This window comes from Felis catus, chromosome A2 (genome assembly GCF_018350175.1).
Source record: "Felis catus isolate Fca126 chromosome A2, F.catus_Fca126_mat1.0, whole genome shotgun sequence".
NCBI lineage: Eukaryota > Metazoa > Chordata > Mammalia > Carnivora > Felidae > Felis > Felis catus.
In genome coordinates, this window is record NC_058369.1 from 30,552,238 (window position 1) to 30,573,518 (window position 21,281).

Genomic DNA, 21,281 nt, shown 5'->3' on the forward strand with positions numbered 1-21,281 from the left:
CTGCATGTGCAAAAAAGGGAAAAAAAGCAATTTTATTCACTGATCCCTGAAATTTAACTTCAAATTATCATAGCATATGTTTACAAATTAGGGGACAAGAGGCTAGAAGTAAAAATAAATTTCAGCATCAAAACAACTCATAGCTACCTTACTGAAAGAATTAATCCTCTTCCATCCTTAGGGATGTAATTATATATATGAAGATATATGACAGTGCATTGCAAAACATATAACGCCACAGAGAACTGCTAGTTCTTGTTATGTAACTTTATATGGCACATTGATTGCATTAATGACCCCCATTCTTTTACTTTTTTATTTTTTAAAATTTACATCCAAATTAGTTAGCATAGAGTGAAACAATGATTTCAGTAGATTCCTTAATGCCCCTTACCCATTTAGCCCATCCCTGCTCCCACAACCCCTCCAGAAACCCTCAGTTTGTTCTCCATATTTATGAGTCTCTTCTGTTTTGTCCCCCTCCCTGTTTTTATATGATTTTTGTTTCCCTTCCCTTATGTTCATCTGTTTTGTCTCTTAGAGTCCTCATATGAATGAAGTCATAGGATTTTTGTCTTTCTCTGACTAATTTCACTTACCATAATACCCTCCAGTTCCATCCATGTAGTTGCAAACGGCAAGATTTCATTCTTTTTGATTGCCGAGTAATACTCCATTGTATATATATACCACATCTTCTGTAATGATTCATCCATCAATGGACATTTGGGCTCTTTCCATACTTTGGCTGTTGTTGATAGTGCTGCTATAAACATGGGGGTGCATGTGTCCCTTGGAAACAGCACACCTGTATCCCGTGGATAAATGCCTAGTAGTGCCATTGCTAGGTCATAGGGTAGTTCTATTTTTAGCTTTTTGAGGAACCTCCTTTTCCAGAGTGGCTGCACCAGTTTGCATTCCCACCAGCAGTGCAAAAGAGATCTTCTTTCTCTGCATCCTCACCAACATCAGTCATTGCCTGAGTTGTTAATGTTAGCCATTCTGACAGGTGTGAGGTGGTATCTCATTGTGGTTTTGATTTGTATTTCCCTGATGATGAGTGATGGTGAGCATTTTTTCATGTGTTGGTTGGCCATCTGGATGTCTTCCTTGGAGAAGTGTCTATTCATGTCTTCTGCCCATTTCTTCACCGGATTATTTGTTTTTTGGGTGTTGAGTTTGATAAGTTCTTTATAGATTTTGGATACTAACCCTTTATCTGATATGTCATTTGCAAATATCTTTTTATTTTGATGAGGTCCCAATAGTTCATTTTTGCTTTTGTTTCGCTTGCCTCTGGAGATGTGTTGAGTAAGAAGTTGCTGCAGGCAAGATCAAAGAGGTTTTTGCCTGCTTTCTCCTTGAGGATTTTGATGGCTTCCTGTCTTACTTTTAGGTCTTTCATCCATTTTGAGTTTATTTTTGTGTATGGTGTAAGAAAGTGGTCCAGGTTCATTTTTCTGCATGTTGCTGTCCAGTTTTCCCAGCACTGGTTGCTGAAGAGACTGTCTTTATTCCATTGGATATTCTTTCCTGCCTTGTCAAAGATTAGTTGGCCATACGTTTGTGGGTCCATTTCTGGTTTCTCTATTCTGTTCCATTGATCTGACTGTCTGTTCTTATGCCAGTACCATACTGTCTTGATGATTACAGCTTTGTAGTATAGCTTGAAGTCTGGGATTGTGAGGCCTCTTGCTTTGGTTTTCTTTTTCAAGATTGCTTTGGCTATTTGGCATTAATGACCCCCATTCTTTACGCTCTCCTGTAGCCGCAACTTTCACCAGGTGACTTCGCAATTCCTTTCAGTAAAGAAGGCACCATCTACTTCCTCATTTTTTTAATGTTTATTTAATTTTGAGAAAGAGGGGAGGGGTGACAGAGAGAGAGAGAGAGAGAGAGAGAGAGAGAGGGAACAGAGGATCCAAAGTGGGCTCTGCATTGACAGCAGAGACCCCAATGCGGGGCTCAAATTCATGAGCCGTGAGATCACGACCCAAGCTGAAGTTGGATGCTTAACCAACTGAGCCACCCAGGAGCTCCTACTTTCTCATTTTTGAATCTGGGCTGTCTTAGTTACTTGCATTAGCCCTAGGGATATTAGCAGACATGACACAACAAGATCTTAAAAAAAAAAAAAAAAAAAAAAAAAAAAAAAAAAAAAAAAAAAAAAAACACCTGGGAAAAAACAGGGGAGGGATTTAAGACCTATTTTGAAAAAAACAATGAGGAAACAAAAAAGCACTTGGGCACTTTTGCTTGTGCTTGCTCCCTCAGCAGGAGAACACGTGTAGGATGGTGTGCTATAGGATGAAAACCATGTGGAGCACAGCCCCTGGCCGCTTGGTTTCAGACGAGGCTACCCTGCAGTAGGGCATAGTCAGCTGAGCCCTGTGAGTCAAAGTGAGTCAGGCTCAGATCAGCCACGCCCAGCCCGATCAACCGCAGCCTGCAGACCCAGGAGCTCACTCAGTGCTTACCATCGCAGGTGCTGAGTTTTCTATGTGAGTTTCCTCCACTTACAGATAGTTTGAGGGTTACAGTGACGGAGCCTGCAATTACCCCAGGAAAGACGTGAAATATTCTACTCCCAAGAAAGTTATATGGCTGTGTCAGTTTTGCCTAGTTATGTCATATCACTGTGACAACTGACAACTGATACAGTATAAAAGACCATTGCATAACACCATCAATGTCAAAAACTCTTGGAAGTCAGTGTCTTCTATTTATTTGATGCTCCAAATAAAAGCAGCAGCAACAGGCACAAGATACATGTTTTTTAGAAAAAAGAAAGAAAGAAAGAAAGAAAGAAAGAAAGAAAGAAAGAAACCAACAGGGATCTAGCTTCTTTGACAGTAGTAGAATGTTTCATGTTTATCCCTGGGGGAACTGTAGGGTGAATTACTGTAACCCATCACTTGTCAATAAAATCACAAACTAACTTTACACAGAAATAGCCAGAAGCTAATTTAAACATTTTTTGGAACCAGGAGGTAGAAGAGATGGGCGTATTGTAATTCAGCTTTTTTCTTTATCATTCTTTAAGGAACTTCAAGCCAAAGTTCTTGCATCAAAAAGGCTTTCAGCTTCAGACAGGGAGGAACTGAAGTTATAATATTAAGAATGTTTTTGAATGGTTAGTAGCCCAAGTTTTTCAAACCCCTTCACATATGGGTAAGAGAGGAGTCAAATAAAAGTTAATTCGAATAAAGATTATTCCATTTTTCCTAATTGTAGCGATAGATTTGTTCAATATAGAAAGTGGGGAAAATACAATGAAAAGAAAGCAAGTAAAAATATTTCCACCATTAAAATAAAATCGCTGTCAATACATTGGTATTTTAAAGGTAATTTAATCTTATTTTATTTTAGTAATAGTAGCACACTTTGAGGGACAACGCTAGGAATTTTACATTCATCTCTTGCCTTAATTATCACAACCCAGTGAGTTGGTATTGTGTCCATTTCTAGGTAAGGAAAATGAGAATATACTAACAGAAATGATCCTGGCACGGTAGCCTCTCCCTGCTGGTAGAGAAATTCAGCACTCCTTCCCTCCAGTTCTTTTTCTTTTACTTAACCTTGGAATATGGAAAATTCAAACTTAGACAACGGTAGAGTGACAAGCATCTTGAGCTTGTATGCCTCCATCGCCCACTTCAACCATTACCAACACATGTCAGGTTTGTTTCACAACCTCTACCCACTTGTGCTCCCTGCCTTTTGCTCCAGCTTCCCAGGAGAACTTCTGTATGGGTAGATCACTTAAGGATAACTCTCTCTGCAGATCCTCAAGAATAAACCTGAAAGAGTCTCATACTTTCAAAGAGGCAAGTTTGCTCTGTCAATTTTGCCTACTGTAGCTGGCTGAGCTTTGATTACAGTGAAGCACAAAAAGGAGGGAAGGTACTGAGTTCCATCCAGGAGCTGAGCCAACCATGTAGACACTGACACGAAATGTACATATCCACCTACAAAATAAGAACGAATAGGATGCTACCTAGTTGCAAAGCACCCTCATGTGTTTCATCATATGTGATGGAACTTTTCCTCTTTGCAAACAACTGCCCTGTTCCAGGTATTACTTCCCTGGCTCCCAGAGAAAGCCTCTGAGGTGCTGAACTGGACTCTTCTCCCCTCACTCCTTCCTACCCAAGGACCAGGTCCTTCTTCAAGAACAAGGCTCACATGCTGGGCTGTGCTACCGTCATTCACCCTGAAATGTATAAGTGGTTAATATTCATGAGGGCTTCTACCAGAAAGTCTGTAGGGGCATATGGAAACCACAGCCTCTGTTCTTAGCAAGTTTGCACCAAAGCGTCTGAGTCTATTTACTCACAATTTGCTGATGTTTTGACATTTCCCTGCTGATTTGCCTCTTGAATGAACGCCTCATGACACATTCCTGATCAGAAGTGATATCCCAATGAGCCAAAGATTGGCTTCTCCTGTTGCCATGGGCCATCCCATCTCATTTTCTCACAGAATAAATGTTGCACTCCAGGCAAAATAAAAAAGGTGGCAGCCCTAAATGTCTCCAATTTCTGTCTCTTCCTCCTAGTCTCTGTAGCTGACAAAGGAGAGGAGAACCGCCGCACACTCTACAGCAATTACTTTTGTATGATAACGTCTTTCACTCCAGTCTTGTGAGACAAGAATAAAGACATTACTATCATACTACTTTTTGATTTTTTAAAAGAGTTTAAGTAATCTCTATGCCCAGCATACGGCTCAAACTTAGGACTGCAAGACCAGGAGTCGCATGCTGTACTGACTGAGCCAGCCAGACACCCCATACTATTTTCTGATTTAAAAAGTAAAACATGTTTGTTGTCAATACAACGCAAAAAGTGTAAAAAGTATAAAAACCTGGAAGGCAAAACTGCCTCTTGCATCTCACTCCCTAGCCCTTTACTTAATTTTTTTCCTTAAAACTGACTACTGTGCATCTGACATGCATATTTCTTTTTTTTTTTTAATTTTTTTCAACGTTTATTTATTTTTGGGAGAGAGACAGAGCTTGAACGGGGGAGGGACAGAGAGAGAGGGAGACACAGAATCGGAAACAGGCTCCAGGCTCCGAGCCATCAGCCCAGAGCCTGACGCGGGGCTCGAACTCACGGACCGCGAGATCGTGACCTGGCTGAAGTCGGACGCTTAACCGACTGCGCCACCCAGGCGCCCGTGACATGCATATTTCTAGGCATTTTTTCAATGCTTTGAAATATACACCTATATATGTTTGTAAGTATAGCTATGCGTGGTATAAGAGAAACATATATCAACACATCCATTCACATATGTGTGTGATTCATTCGGCACGTTGCATTCAATCTAAGATGCCACTGAGTATAGGATCTGTCATTATTTTATGTATACCACCAAGACTGTTGCCTGATCCATAGCAATTGTAAGACACCATCAACTATAAGACTCTACTTATAATAATGTGAAAGGTGAAAAATGCCCACCTTGGAATCAATGAAATATGATCTGTATCTTCTTCTTTTCCTCTAACAGTATAGCAAAGATACATTTCCGCTTCAGTGCAAATGGTTCCACCTTTTTTTAACTGCCTCACGTTAGAACAGTTAGCGGTCCTACAATTTATTTAGCCATTCTCATACCGCTGAACATTTAAGTGGCTTCCTGATTTACTATTAAGATAGCGCTGGATGAATACACGCTGGCATAAATTTTCGCATACTTACGTGAAAATTTTATAGAGCGTAGTCCTACAGGTATAATCGCTGAGTCAAAGGTTATGAGCCACTAAAATGTTTATAGGTACTGAGAAACTAGGAGCTTCCTTTTCCCAGATAAGAACACCGTGGTTCTGAGGAGTCAAGCGCCTTGCTCCCACTCATGTGGTCAGTCAGGCACAGAGGTTGCCCACTGTGTTCTTACTGGGGCAGTCCTCTCAAATACACACTCACCCTCCTCTGTCCTTTCCATTGTGGATTCATCTTTGACAGAACATCAAATAATTCATGACTTTAACGAGCATGCGTTTTAGCCCTTGGAGTGAGGATTTTTTTTTCCCCAAGTCCCTGAGGCTGACATTTTTGGGAACAGCATGTTGTGGGCATTTAATGACCTGTGACGGCAAAGACACCTAAATTATTTGTACACACATGTGAGCAATCAGATTCAGGGCTGACTGGTCCAGCTCAGTCAAAGCTGCTGCCACTTTGTGGGAGAAAAGGAAAAGAAGGCATGGGGAACTTCGTGGTTCTCTGGAGTGCTGTGATTACTTGTGAGTTGTGCTAAGTTAGATTGTCCAGACTTCATGGTCTGTCCCAATTTTGTAGGCTTTGAACTGATCCTCCTCTCTCCACCAATAAGGAGGAGTGACCGCTGTAGACCTAGTCACATAAAACCAAGCAAATTTCTGCTATCATCACGCTCAAGCAGTGTTAAATGGAAATAAAAGCTTATTTTATTAAAAAAAATTTTTTTTCATGTATATTCATTTTTGAGACAGAGAGACAGAGCATGAATGGGGGAAGGTCAGAGAGAGAGGGAGGCACAGAATCCGAAACAGGCTCCAGGCTCTGAGCTGTCAGCACAGAGCCCCACGCGGGGCTCGAACTCACGGACCGCGAGATCATGACCTGAGCCAAAGTCAGACGCCCAACCGACTGAGCCACCCAAGCGCCCCTAAAAGCTTATTTTACATACATACAATTTAATACATACAATTATTCTGGTTCACAGTCAACACAATCCAAATCTCCTAAAACAGTACTTCACAAATGTTACTGTGCATATGAATCACTGAGGCCCTTATTTTCATAATTCAGATTCTAATTTAGTAGGTCTGGGACGGAGCTCAGATTCTGCATTTATAGTCTGGGTGATGCCTATGCTGCTGGTCCACAGACCCCTCTCTGAATAGCAAGGTCCTAGGGCAGCAGTCAGCAAACTACAGCCTACTAGTAGGTCAAATATGGCTATCAGTTTTATAAATAAAGTTTTATTGGAACACAGCCCATTGTCTATTTGCTTATGTATTATCTATGGCTATGCACTGCAATGGCAGAGCCAAAGTAGTTATGACAGGGACTTTATGGACTGCAAACCCTATATCTGCTGGTTGTGTGTGTGTGTGTGTTTCCTTCCTGGCTGTTCAGAAAGAACTGGAGCTGAAGGGGACTTTTCCTCAAACTTTAAAAGAAAGATTTCACAATTCAATCATGGCTCCTGTCATCGAAACCATTGTTTTGATTCCGAGACCAAAGCAGGAACAGTGCTCTTGGTTCCTAAAATGAGCCTTTTCTGTGTTTCACTAGTTGCTTAATCTGCCATCAGTGAGGTGCTAATGTTGACATGGCCCCTGGTGAGAAAGGGTGGAGAGGACAGAGGATGGCCTTACTCTCTCAGCAAGGGAGACAGCCTTTGATGGGATTAACTAACAACTCCCTATGGTAACCACAGACAGCCACTATGCTAAAATCAGCTGAGGTGAATTTTCATTATTTATTCACTTTCAGAGGAAGGTTGGAAGAACCAAAAAGTTCTCTTTGGGTCACTGGAAACCTGCATGCATGTTTATGTTTATGTTATTTTGTGTATGTACTGAATCTTTACTAGATTATAATTCTTCATGGTCAGGAATGACGTAGCCCTTAATTTTGTTTCCTAAGAAGCAGATCTCAAAGCGAAGATCTGAGTGTAAGTAGTTTATTGGGTGGTGGGGGAGGGGGGAGGTCAGGAAACCAGTAAGGCAGTGGATAAACAAGAAGAGAAGGCAGTGAATTCTGGGCGTGTTGTTGCTCGGAAGGTAACATCCACCTGCCTCCCAGTGCTCCTGAAGTGTCATCCTGCTGTGGAACTCTGGGAAATGAGGTGAAACTCATCAGAATTATCCCACGGAAAGCTGCAAGTGCTGGAGATTTTCTATACCAGTTCTCACCCCTCAATTGTTGGTTGAAGGGCTCCTGGAGCGATGTATGTTAATTTTCGGGCATATCTGACTAAGAGGAGGCAGCTACTGTCCATTGGAATTAGCCAGAGGGCACTGAGGGTAAGGCCTGACGGTACACACAGGGCACTGTGAGCCTCTGGATGGCTTAGCTATTTCCGCCTGCCATGCCTGAAGTTTGCACAAACGTGGTGCATACTAAGTGTGCAGGGCCCTATTCTGGATGAATCTAGACATACAAACCGAGCTGTCCAGAAGTTTGCATATGAACCAAGGGTTGAGACTGCTGAAGTGAATTTGATCACTTGTGGGCAAGAGAATGACAGAGAATGCTTCATTCTATAGTGATTGGGAAGAGAAAGAAGAAAGCTACCTTGGTGCTTGATGGGGTTCAGGACACGCTGCCCCAAAATATGGCACCTTGGCACACTGAATAGTTTGAGCTGAAGGAGTTTAAGAAAATGGGAGAAGCAGGAAGGTCATTTCCTCTCCCATCCTTAGTAGGTCATAAAGCACTTGTGTGAGGGGGGCCCTCCCTGCATGCAGAGGAAAGGAGCATCCATACCTCCAAAGATGAAGGGATGCCAAGAAGATCCAGAACTAAAAGGCTTAGTCTTTTATTTTAGTCTCTGACCTATCGTATTTCTTCACAACTCTTTATCAAACCTAGCACAAAAAATACTCAGGTTTAAATGTTTCTTCAGAACTTCTCCTTTTGAAGCCTCCTGTGTCTTCTAAAACTTATTTGAAATAAATTTGTACGCTGTTGGCCTGCCAACCTCTTTGTCAGGCCCAGCCAGGGACCCTCAGAGGGTTGATGCAAACTTTTCCTCCCCTACAATGCTCTAGGTACAAAAGGGAGGAAGCTGACAAGCTAATGAAACGAATAAATTGAAGTTCTAATTCTTCACTCTTTTCCAAGCCAAGCATAGAGTTTTCCTTGGTAAAATGCCATACCTGGGGTTATAGCAGCCATTGGAGATGATAGTCAATAGATGATATAAAAATTGATACAAGAGTGATCAGGGCTCCTGTTTCAGGGACAAGAATTTTGACTGAGCGTCAAGGATTGGATTCTCAGGACACAGTTGCTGAGACAGAGTTTACCATGTGCGAGGTTTTATCTAAGGAGCATCCTTGGGACCGACACCTGTGGAAGGGAGGGGAACAAAGCAGGACTGAGCAGAGAGAGAAACCACGCTGAGATGCAGGCCCAGTAACAGCTTCTGCCGACTGTCCAAGAGGCTCTGCAGCTAGACAGGCCCTCCTGAGGTGTTCCCAGCAGGGCTGAGATGACCGGGCCATTGTACTCCTAACCATCTCTTTCATATTGGGCCCAGAACAAACAAGTGATCCCTGTGGCCGAGGCCATGCTGCAAGGAGTGGACAGCCAAAGGTGGTCTGCTGCCAGCATTGCTGGCAGCTGGGCACGAGCCCTTCACTGAAGAGAGAGCTGGTGGTGCCCCACCACTGAACATTCTTGGCTTCCCCCTCCTTCAGTACTCTGCCCCCAGCACAGGCTGTGACGATTCTCCAGGGGGAATCACCAGGGTTACAGGATTTAAATTTGATGTGATTCTCAGGCTTCACGGCCTTTTAGATCTTCTGGAACCCGCTCTGCCTTCACCGCTGTTTGGTGCTATGGGACTGTATAACTGATCTTGTGGAGGCTCAATTTATTACACATCACCGTAGACCACCTGGGATGTGGGGTAGATAGGTACCTAAAATCTGTTGTGCTTGCCATCCAAGTCCTGATATTCAGATTTCCACAGTCTTAGTTACATCCTCTTGGACTGCCAGGAGGTGTCTGCATGGACGGTCTGTATTTAGACACCACAATGATCTGCAATTCAGATCATACAACGTCACCTCAGTTTTCCTTTTCCTGGAACTTGCAGGGGGAGGCTGTCTTAATAACTATTTTGGATTTCATGGAGTTAGGCATACAGCATACAACAATGATGTGTGTGTGTGTGTGTATGTGTGCGCGCGCGTGCGCGGGTGTTGGGGGGCAGGATTCCTAGCCTCGCACAAGGAAGGGAAGAGTCCCAAGAAGAGCTGGGGCTGAACTGTGAGCAGCACAATGTAAAATGGAGGCTAAGAAACATCAACACGGGCCATGCTTGTTGGGAGGAAATATTTTCAGTCCTGCTTCACCACTTAGGGCCACGGTGAGTCCTCAATATTTATTATTCCATCCAAGAAATCTTTGTCAAAACCAAGGTAACCAACATTTACTCCTATATTGTCTTATATGAGTCTTACAGTTTTATCTCCTACTTTTTGGTCTATGACCCGTTTTGAGTTAAATATTATGGATGGCATGGGAAGGGGGTCCAACTTTATTCTTTTGCATGTGGATATCCACTTCTCCCAGCATAATTTCTTGAAAAGACAATTCTTGTCTGCCATTGAATTGTCTCAGCATCCCTGTCAAAAACGAATTGACTATACATGTAAGGGTTTATCTCTGTATTCTTAATTCTATCCCACCTGTGTGTCTATCCCATGCCAGTACCACACTATCTTATTACTGTAGCTTTGTACTAAGTTTTGAAATTGGAAAGTGTGAGTCTCCCAACTTCATTCATTTTTAAGATTGCTTTGCCTTTTCTGGGTTCCTTAAATTTTCACATAAATTTTACCATCAGCTTGTCAACCTCTGCAAAGAAGACAGCTGAGATTTTGATAGGAATTGTGTGGAATTTATAGATCAATTTGGGGAGTATTGCCATCTTAACAATATTGTTTCCTGATTCATGAAGTGGAGATATCTTTCTATTTATTTGGGCCTCGTCTAATGTCTTTACAGAATAATATTCTGTAGTTGTCAGAGACTCTATTTTGCCCTGCTTTGTTAAGGTTATTGCTGGGTATTTTATTCATTTGGATGCTGTTTTAATAGGAATTGTTTTCCTAATTTCATTTTTTATTATTCCTTGCTGGTTGTCTCAGCTAGCATTGCTATAACAAAATACCACAGCCTGGGTGGCTTAAATAACACACATTTATTTCTCAGAGTTCTGGAAGCTGGGAAGTTAGAGATTAGGTTGTTAGCATGATCATGGTCAGGCTCTGATGAGGATCCTTCCTGGCTTGTGGATACCTGCCTTCTTGCTATGTCCTCACATGGGAGAGGAAGACAAAGAGGGAAAGAAAGTCTGGGGAGAGACAGCGAGAGTCACTCTCTGGTTTCTTCTTATAAAGGCACTAAGTCCATCATAAGGCCCTTACCCTCTTGACTTTATCTAAATCTAATTATCTCCAAACTCAAATATAATCATATTGAGGGTTTGGGCTTCAATATATGGATCTGGAGGGAGCACAAACATTCAGTCGATAATGCTAGTAAATAGAAATACAATTGAATTTTGCATATTAACCCTGTACACTGCAAACTTGATGAGCTTATTTTTTCTTATCATTTTGTAGTGAGTTTCTTAGAATTATCTCTAAAGATAATGCCATTGGCCAACAGAGACAGTTTTAGTTATTCATTTTATTATTATTTTAATGTTTATTTATATTTGAGAGAGAGAGACAGAGAGACAGAGAGACAGCAAGAGAGAGAGAGAGAGACAAAATGTGAGCAGGGGAAGGGCAGAGAGAGATGGAGACAGAATCTGAAGCAGGGTCCAGGCTCTGAGCTGTCAGCACAGAGCCAGATGCAGGGATCAAACTCACAAACCGAGATCACGACCTGAGCCGAAGTTGGACGCTTAACCCACTGGCCCCCCCAGGTGCCCCAGTTACTCCTTTCCAATATAAATACTTTTTATTTCATTTTCTTATCCAATTGGACTGGCTAGAATCTCTAGATGATGTTGAGTAGAAGTGGTGAGAAAGGATGCTTTTGTCTCATTCATGATCTTAGAGGGAAGCATGTAGTCTTTTACTATTAAGTATAATGTTAGCTGTGGGTTTTATCAGGTTGAGAAAGTCAACCGACTAAGTGTAACCGACTGAGCCAACAAGGTGCCCCAAGGGCATTAGATTTCTAAAATGTTTTTTCTTTAGCTAGTGAGATAATCATGTGGCTTCTGTTTTTTATTCTTTTGATATGGTGTTTTCACACTGACTTTTGGATGTTAAAACAACCTTCAATTTCTGAGATAAGTCTTACTTTATCATGGTGAATCATTTTTTTTTAATGTTACTGGATTCAGTCTGCTAGTGTTTTGTTGATGATTTTTATGTCTGTCTTCATAAGAAGTATTGGTTTGTAATTTTCTTTTCTTGTGATGTTTTTGTCTGAATTTAGTGTCAGGGCTGTACTGGTCTCACAGAGTGAGTTGGAGAGTGCTTCTTCCTTTTCTGTTCTTTGGTGGAGTTTGTGAAGAAATGTTATTCATTTTCCTTAAGATATTTAGAAGGATTCACCCATACAGTCCTCTTCCTGTGTGCTCTTTCTTCGTACAAGTTTAAAATTACTAACTCAATCTCTTTACTTATTATGGGTGTATTCAAATTTTACATCTCTTATAGAGTGAGTTTCAGAAGTTTGTGTCTTTCTAGGAATTCCTCTATTCCATCTAAGGTATCAGATTTGTTGGCAGATAGGTTTTTTAAAAAATATTTTTCTTTACGATCTTTTTTATTTCTGTACGATGAGTTTTGATGTCCTCTCTTTCATTTCTGATTTTCGTAATTTGAATATTTTTTTTTCTTGATCAATTCCCAGGATTTAGATTAGAAAGAGTAGCATCTTTGGCACTAAACTCATCTAGGTCCAAATCCTATTTTATTTACTATGTTATTTCCCCTCCTCAAACCTTGGTTTTTTAGTCTATAAGATGGAAATAATTTAATCTTTTCATTCTTTTAACAAATATATGTGGAACACCTACCATGTGCCAGGCGCTATTTGTGTGTGGGGGTGAGGGGCTCAGCAGTGAATGAAACAAAGTAACTTCCCCTCATGGAGTTCATATTTCATCTTGCCATGAAGTTTAAATACAATACAATGATAATATAGCATTCCTGGAATATAGTAAATGCCCAGTGAATGATGGCTACGGTAACTGTATCTTTTCCTCTCTGTGTTATTGGATGCCAATTCAGGTTCTCTAGGGGAAAGTGTTGGATGGCTTGCTTGAAGTCTGAGGTCTTTCTCACATCTCATCATAATCAATTTTGCTCAAATACATGCATCATTGCAGCATTTTCTTTTATGTCTAACTTCTAATTATCTATAAACACATGCTTTTATGAGATGGTTCTCATCCTTTGATATATGATTTCACACATTTAGCTAGTCAAAACTTTACGTGACTAGCAAGCTTGCTGCATTAAGACTCAAGTTGCACAGGGACACCTGGGTGGCTCAGTCAGTCAAGCATCCGACTTTGGCTCAGGTCATGATCTCATGGTATGTTTGAGCCTGGCATCGGACTCTCTGCTGTTGGCACAGAACCTGCTTCATATCCTCTGTTCTCCCCTCTCTCTCTGACCCTCCCCTGCTCATGATTTCTCTCTCTCTCTCTCTCAAAATAAATACATAAACTTGAAAAGAAGGACTTAAGTAGCACAAACCTGTGGTAGACTCATTTACAGACATCTTAATTTGCATGTTTTTCCCACGTATTTTTTTTCTTTTCCCTTCCCTCACTCATGCAGATGGCAAGCTCTCTTGCCTCTTGCCACACACACAGAAGGGTATGTGTGTGTCTGTGTATGTGTGTGTGTCTGTGTATGTGTGTGCGTCCTTAGCAGCAGAGAATGAGGCTGTCCTGGAAGGGCCCTTGGTTGATATCCAGACTGCCAACGGGACTAAATGCTTAGGGTCCCTGGAGATACCAGAAACTCCAGCCTTCCTAAGGGTTCCAGTCTCCAAGTATGGCCCTGAGGCAGGAGTCCCACCAGAACTAAGGGATGGTGCGAGCTGGAGGCACTGTGGACTCTCAGTGGTAACCACGATAGGTTAAAGTTGATGAGCAGAGAAGCTTTCCTGAAGTTGTGATGCTACACAGCCTTTAGGATGTCTGTTATCTTCAGAAAGGAGTCTCTCTAATAGCCCATCCACCCACCACCAGTCAGCCAGGAGATGTGGACTCTGAATTGGAATCGAGTGGCTTTAAAAGAGATAAAGAGGGGCGCCTGGGTGGCTCAGTCGGTTAAGCGTCCGACTTCAGCTCAGGTCACGATCTCGCGGTCCGTGAGTTCGAGCCCCGCGTCGGGTTCTGTGCTGACGGCTCGGAGCCTGGAGCCTGTTTCGGATTCTGTGTCTCCCTCTCTCTCTGACCCTCCCCCGTTCATGCTCTGTCTCTCTCTGTCTCAAAAATAAATAAACGTTAAAAAAATAATAATAATAAAAGAGATAAAGAAGTAGAAGTTTTTTTCAATGTTGGTTTGGTGGGTTTTGTTGGGTTTTTGTTTGTTTTGCACAGGTAAGCTCATGAGCTGAGAGTCATAATTGCTAAGTTAGCCATGGGTCAATAACTAGTTAAAACTCAGGACTTATGACTCTGTCCACTTAGCACATACCTCTCTTCTGAGAATCTGCAGCTAAGAAGTGTGGGGAATTCTCTAGCCATTTGACTCTGTGTTCCAGCACTTTCCAGCATCAGTTGGCTTTGACAGAGTGATCTAAAATGAGAAAGGGATGCAGAAAGCCAGCACAGAGTATGATTCACATGCAACCCTAAACAAAGCAGTGGCTGAGTGATTTTCCTGGAATTCACTAGATAGTGATGAGGCAATGAGGGGCCCATTTACTGTAACAGATGGCCAGGGACATTCAGAACTTGAGAGCACTTCAAATCTACCTTCCAATTTATAAACCCAGTTCCCAAAGGCTGTGGGTTCACTGAAGGCAGGAATTGTCTTTTATTGGCTCCCCACTGTGGCTTGCACAGTGGCCGGCATAGGGCAGGCATCAATATATACACACAAATTATAATTAATTAACATATTAATTATATATTAATTAATTATAAGTTTATATTGTGTATTTTATACATTACACATATTAACAATATTAATTATATACTGTATATTAATTAATTATAATTTTATATTGTGTAATGTATATACATTACATATATAAATATATAATTACTTGTATATAATCATATGTATTAATTAATTAAAACATCTCATTATTGAAAGCCTACTATGTTCCTGAAATTGCTCATGGCACTGGGACATTCAATCCTATAAACAACACTGTGAGGTAAGTTGCTCAAAGTCTGAGTGAGTAAGTGGCAAGGTTCTAGGCCTGGTCTGACTTCAAACTCACCATTTCTTTATGTGTTTGAGTCTCTGTAGGATAGTGGTAGATCTTGTCATAGTCAATTATTTGGCGTTTAACTTGCAATATTAGGGAATCAATAAGGAAGCAATTCTATTTCCTCCTTACTCATCCTTTTAACCATTTGTCAATTCAGTGAAAGAGTATATATATTGAGTTATACATGCCTGATACTTGTCCCTCTAAATTACTGTTCAAATCAGTAGGAAATTTACAGAACTGAGAGGAGTAAAAGAAAGAATATTCAGGTTCCAAAAATATCTAGTTTTCTATATCTAGACTGCTTGCTGAGGCTGCCTAGGCTGATGGAAAGGTTTTACGATTTGGAATCAGGAGACCTGGGTTTAAACATAGGGTTTATAATAGCTAGTAAAATCAGAACTAAGAGCTCACTGATCAAAGCTAGCTAGTTTTTGCACTGGGGAAGTTAATTATCCCGAGTCTCAATTTTCTCATCTATACAATGGGAATAATATTCACATGTGCAGAACTTGTGAGGTAACAGATGGTATAATTTGGCAACAAAACCTAAACACACATAACCTTTACTATCATCACTGTAATTATAAGAAAAGGTGTATATGCACTCACATATAATAGACCTTGGGGACAAGGTCACATTGGAATTTGATAAATTCTAAGGTTGGCAAACCTTAGAAATGTTTCTGCTACATATGAGGAAATGTAGAAGGATGCTAGGGTAGGAAGACAATGTACAGTTGTGTACTTTTGAGGTGTACAAGATCACCGGACCTGGGGAGGTGGGGAGGTGGGCTGAAATACAAGTGATGCTTGTTGAGAGGCATCTATAAGAAACATATTTTTCCTTTTTATAAATTTTCTACCAGAGAAGGCTCCTATTTGCATTAACACTGGGAGAATCTTTCTATAATTTGCTGTTTCCCTTAAAAGCAAATCCTGAAACAAGGACCTGGGTGCAGATAGTTTATTTAGGAGGAGATACCAGAAAGCACAGTGAAAAAGAAAAAAGAGTGAGACAGGAAAGGGGGAAGTCAATTATTTGTGCACTGTTAAAGTGCATTATTAAACTCATCTGTACTTGGGCAACCAGAGCGCAACCCCACTGAGGTCCCTCTGTGGAAAATTTGGAGAAATTGTCAACCTAAGCATGAAAGACTAGGACAGTTATTCACTGACTTCTATCCCTCATTGGTTGAGGACTGTCTCTGGGACACTAATTACCCCACATTTTAGAGCCTGTTCACTTGGCAGAAAAGTGGACAGACTACCCAACTTACGCTCTTGAAATGGGACATGGACAATGCACATGGAACTGTCCATCACAGTGGTTCTGAAATTGGATGGGCTAAAGGAATGTGTTGCAGGGCACAGCTTGAGGCTGAGAGTTTTGCCAAGAATGCTCAAGCAGATGTGGGTTTAGAGAAGGGGCATACTAGGGAGGTCCCCTGAATTTACACTGACGTGGCCAAGAAATGATGTTATTTAGCACTCATTTTCATTCCATTTTCCTTCCACTTGGTCTCCTCGTGCCCATGAATCACACAGAACTTGGAATCAACTCCTTCCCCTCTTCCCTTAAAAAGCCATCTGTGTAGCCATGCATATGACTAGGTACAGAGGACATTTAAAATGATGACCTGGCTGTTCGTAGATGAATGCAGACCTGCTGACTCATCAAACTGCTTACATACCCCAGCCAAATAATTCTACCATGAGCACAGTCTCCAAGGGCTCTGAAGTATTTCTCTCTCTTTCTCTGTATCCCTTTTTATTTCATTTACATACAGTAATAGATTATGGTCTGAATAACTGTAACAATTTCTAATTAATTGAGGTATTTATTCATTCAAAAAACAGCAAGTGTTTTTGAGTGCCTGCATCATGTCAAGCTCTAGAATACAGAAGAGAACAAAGTTTAAAATTTCTGCCTTCATGGAGTTTACTTTCTATTGGGGAATACAGAATGAGAAGAATATAATGAAAGAAACTGAGTGATGGGAGACAAAGTTCCCAGTGTAAAAAAAGGAGATTTCAAAATGGAGCAAGCAAGCATAGCCAGGACAGTCTCTTTTTCAAGTAGGGTCAGGAGGCCATATGGGAAGAGAAATTTATGCACATGCTCACTGCAGAAATCATGAACTTTTAAAAAAAGCCTTCAGCCAGCTGCAAGCCCTCAGCCTGCAGTTAACTTTCTCCTCACCATGACTCCTGAATCATCTGCATTCATCACTTCCAAAGGAGCCAATGCAATTGAACAAATTTCAATCCCTCATTTGCATATTAGCTCAACCAATCACAGTTAATTTAGTTCCAGTTCATGTTTTGCATAGAAGACCTGAATGATAACTACATTTGTAGTCTTTGCCTATATAACTTTGCCCCCTCTTTGTCTTCTGTGGAACACAATTTAGGTTTCTACTTAAATCTGTGACTCTCAAATTAGAATTCTATTTGCCCAAATAAATGCTTATTTGCTTAAATTTTTTGGTAAATTCTTTTTTGGTTGTCATCACTTAATGTGTCCAGAGCCACTGACTCTAACCCCCCAGCACTGCTGCGGACACAGGAAAGATACTTCCAAAGACCACTGTTCTCTTGCATAGTCCCCAGGCTCCTTTTAAAGTTAAACCTAATGAAGGAGGCCGTGGGGCTTCATGAATGACATGGGAGCAATACCATTGCTCTAAATCAGCCTCTCTTTCCCCATTTCCTTCTTTCAAAAGAAAGATATATTTTTGGAAATAATGGAACAGCACATTAAAAAAATTCAACTTAGCTTCTGGATTATACAACTTCTTCGAAGTTTCTAAGGCAGTGCTGAAGAGGTTCAGAGCAAGTTTCCCCCAAATGTGCCACTTTGGCATGTGAACTATTTTAAGCTGACCATCAAGTAGTTACAGTCCTCCTACTCATCTGGTTTTGTCTGTCTGCCTGCCTGGGACAGACAGTCCAGTTCTTTCTTTTGGTTACCTTTGGGAGTGGCTCTGGACCTCAGGAAGGTAGTACCTTTTGCTCCTTCTTTGGGGACCTGTCTTACATCCAAGGGGTGGTTATTTAACACTGCCAGAAATATTTACTATTTGTCCTGGCTGAAAACTGGCAAGAAATTTTTAGGTAGCTGTGTAGTCAAAAGTTGGTCGGATTGGAAGGTGATTTTCATAACCTGATAGGAACTCTTTTGACGCCTTCTTCCCTCAAGTAAGATTAGGACTATGTAGCTGGAAGGAAAGGCTACAATTGAGGATAATGTAGTTGGATGCGTGACTCAACTCATCGTATCATTCAAGTTATAATTTTTTTTTAATTTTTTTTTCAACGTTTATTTATTTTTGGGACAGAGAGAGACAGAGCATGAATGGAGGAGGGGCAGAGAGAGAGGGAGACACAGAATCGGAAACAGGCTCCAGGCTCTGAGCCATCAGCCCAGAGCCCGACGCGGGGCTCGAACTCACGGACCGCGAGATCGTGACCTGGCTGAAGTCGGACGCTTAACCGACTGCGCCACCCAGGCGCCCCTCAAGTTATAATTTAATTCTTTGAGGAACTGGGATCAAGTGTCCTTATGTCATAAATCCTTACAAAACTAGAAATGGGACCCCAGAAACAATTCAGCCCTTCTGCCTGTCCTTTGCATCAATCCCCACACTTCCCCTATTTGTGTTATCTCAGAAGGCTTAGAAGCTCTATAATGTTATAACCTCTCTGAGAACTCTTATCTAGATCATTCCTAGTTCTCAAGAGTTAAAAAAAAAAAAAGGAAAAAGAGGAATTTTTAAAAATATAAATGGCTAGGGGCGCCTGGGTGGCGCAGTCGGTTAAAGCGTCCGACTTCAGCCAGGTCACGATCTCGTGGTCCGGGAGTTCGAGCCCCGCGTCGGGCTCTGGGCTGATGATGGCTCAGAGCCTGGAGCCTGTTTCCGATTCTGTGTCTCCCTCTCTCTCTGCCCCTCCCCCGTTCATGCTCTGTCTCTCTCTGTCCCAAAAATAAAATAAACGTTGAAAAAAAATTAAAAAAAAAAATATATATATAAATGGCTATAGAAGTACCCTTGCCCAAAATCTAGCCCACAGTTTCCATAAGGTTACTTTTCAAGGATAAATGCAAATCTTAAGTGTCTTCTCCACAAATAACAGTAGAAACATCCTTAGCCATCTGAGCAAATAACTTTAATTTATTGCACCTGCCAAAAAAAAATTAAAAGTTTGGCTCCAACTGTTCTATTTTTTTAAATAAATAAGTGAGTTTTGCATTAACATACTTTTCTCATGGCTAAACAATTTAAAACAATAACTGTAAGATTCCTGTTTCTGCTTATCTGTATGTTCATATATGCTGTAAGTATGTGGTATTTTCTACCTCTGAATGACACTGCTGAAATTAATTTGTGGAGCTTTGTTTAATTGGCTTAAAAAATCAAGCACTTGAATAGATTTAATATTCACAAAAATTGTCAAAAACCTAATAGCAACCCAAATAAGTTTCAAGTTTATGTGATCTATGAAAATATTCAATTATTAGTTTAATTACAATAACCATGTTTTTAGAGTTATCAGCACTAAATTTAAAACTTTCATTCTGCCCCTGTTTACTTAAAATTCAAATAAATTGATGATATCTGTCACAGAGTGTTTTTAAAAAATATCTTGATGACTGCCTTTGATGTCGCATGAAGCTTTTATGAGTAACCTAAGCATAACTGTTAAAAACAAGTAAATTGAACTGATGCAAATAAAATTTTTAGGAAAACTTTAAGTAGCTTTCCAAGTCTCTTTGGTAATCTAAAATCTTAAAGTTTTACTGAGTTGGTTTAAGTGATGAGTTAATTCATTAAAATGTAGATCATTTCCAAATAAGACAAAATGCTGAAACATTAATTAGTGACCATTGGCTTATCTAATTTTAGCTTTCTAATTACAGAGGAACTAAAGATAAATCTGGATCTCTTAGTAAACATGCTTTTGTGCAATACTAGAAGACTGTATCATAAAAAAGCACGTTTCTAGAAATTATGAAATGTGTTCATAAGTTTGTTTATCTAAATAATGCTGGTGTAACAGTTCACAATTGCTTACTAGTTTTACTTGGTTTGGGTTTTTGAGGGTTAAAAATTCTAATTAATATATGTAACTAAAGCCACTGGAAATAATAAGGGAAATATTTTCTTATGCCAGGAAAGTAGGATGTGTGTTCTTGGTTAGAAAATATGAGGAATGGAAATATGTTTTTGTTGAGGGAAAAGAAAGTAATTTTGTCCTCAAGTGAGGCTGGTTATTTAAAAAGGGAAAAGTTAGAACAAAATCTGATTGTAAAAAAAGTTGTAGAAAGATCATGGAAAAGGAATCTTTGGAAAGAAACTTTCATATGTTATCCAACTGACTCTTATGCAAAGGCAGCAGTAAGACAACCTATAAAGATCGTGGCATGTGGATAAAGTCCATTCTGCTCTTGCAGGAAAAAAAAAAAGGGCCCCTCATTGCCGGACTTCTGCCCTTCTGATGTCTTTGTAATATGGCAAGTCTGCTCCTGAATCAGAGAAATTAAGGTAGGTAAACAATGGCTGTAAATTAAACTAATAGTTGGAACAATGGGAAACTTGGTTCTTCCTGGCTCCCTGGAAAACCTCATTTTTTTTTTTTTTTTGCATGCCTTCACCCACCATAAGGCATTTAAGATGACTTAAATTATGAATAGACACTGGTGGGGAGACTCCTACAATATGGCACAGTCTACCAGCAATTTCTGACTTACCAGGTTCATAACCCTGGAAAAACTTTTTTTGTTCCTAAAGACCTCAGCCCTCCTCCTTTTGATCAGTCCTGCAGCTGGACTTTATTCAGTTGCCACTTAGTATAGGTTATCCATATGTATTATTGTACTTTATTGGACATTACTGTATATAGGTCTTCTACATGGGTTGAAACCTTCATCTGCTGCAAGGCTGATGCCCTCACAGTAGCAATATAAGTGTGAGAAAATGCGTTTCCCACTTGGGGTATACCTTACATGATCCCCAGTGATCAAGGCACCTATCATATGAGCATGAGCAAATCATATGAGCCTTAACATAAACTCTGCAAACTTTTTGTAATTCTATTAGAGTCAACCTTCTGCTGACCTCTTGTTGT

The 21,281-nt window shown here is 40.5% G+C and overlaps 1 long non-coding RNA gene across 14 annotated transcripts in view; it reads right to left on the reverse strand.

Annotated features, from left to right (window-relative positions):
* The window catches only part of LOC109496523, a 112,748-nt gene that overhangs the window by 15,183 nt on the left and 76,284 nt on the right, over positions 1 to 21,281 (reverse strand). For 12 of the 14 annotated variants that reach the window (XR_006593831.1, XR_006593829.1, XR_006593825.1 and 9 more), the window contains 2 exons: positions 14,408 to 14,509; positions 10,914 to 11,085 (listed from right to left, as the gene is read on the reverse strand). The exons of 1 other annotated variant lie outside the window; for it this stretch is intronic. This is a non-coding gene — a long non-coding RNA (uncharacterized LOC109496523). Of the gene's footprint in view, positions 1 to 10,913; positions 11,086 to 14,407; positions 14,510 to 21,281 lie in introns of those variants that run through there. One more of the 14 variants, XR_006593820.1, reaches the window with a different exon arrangement.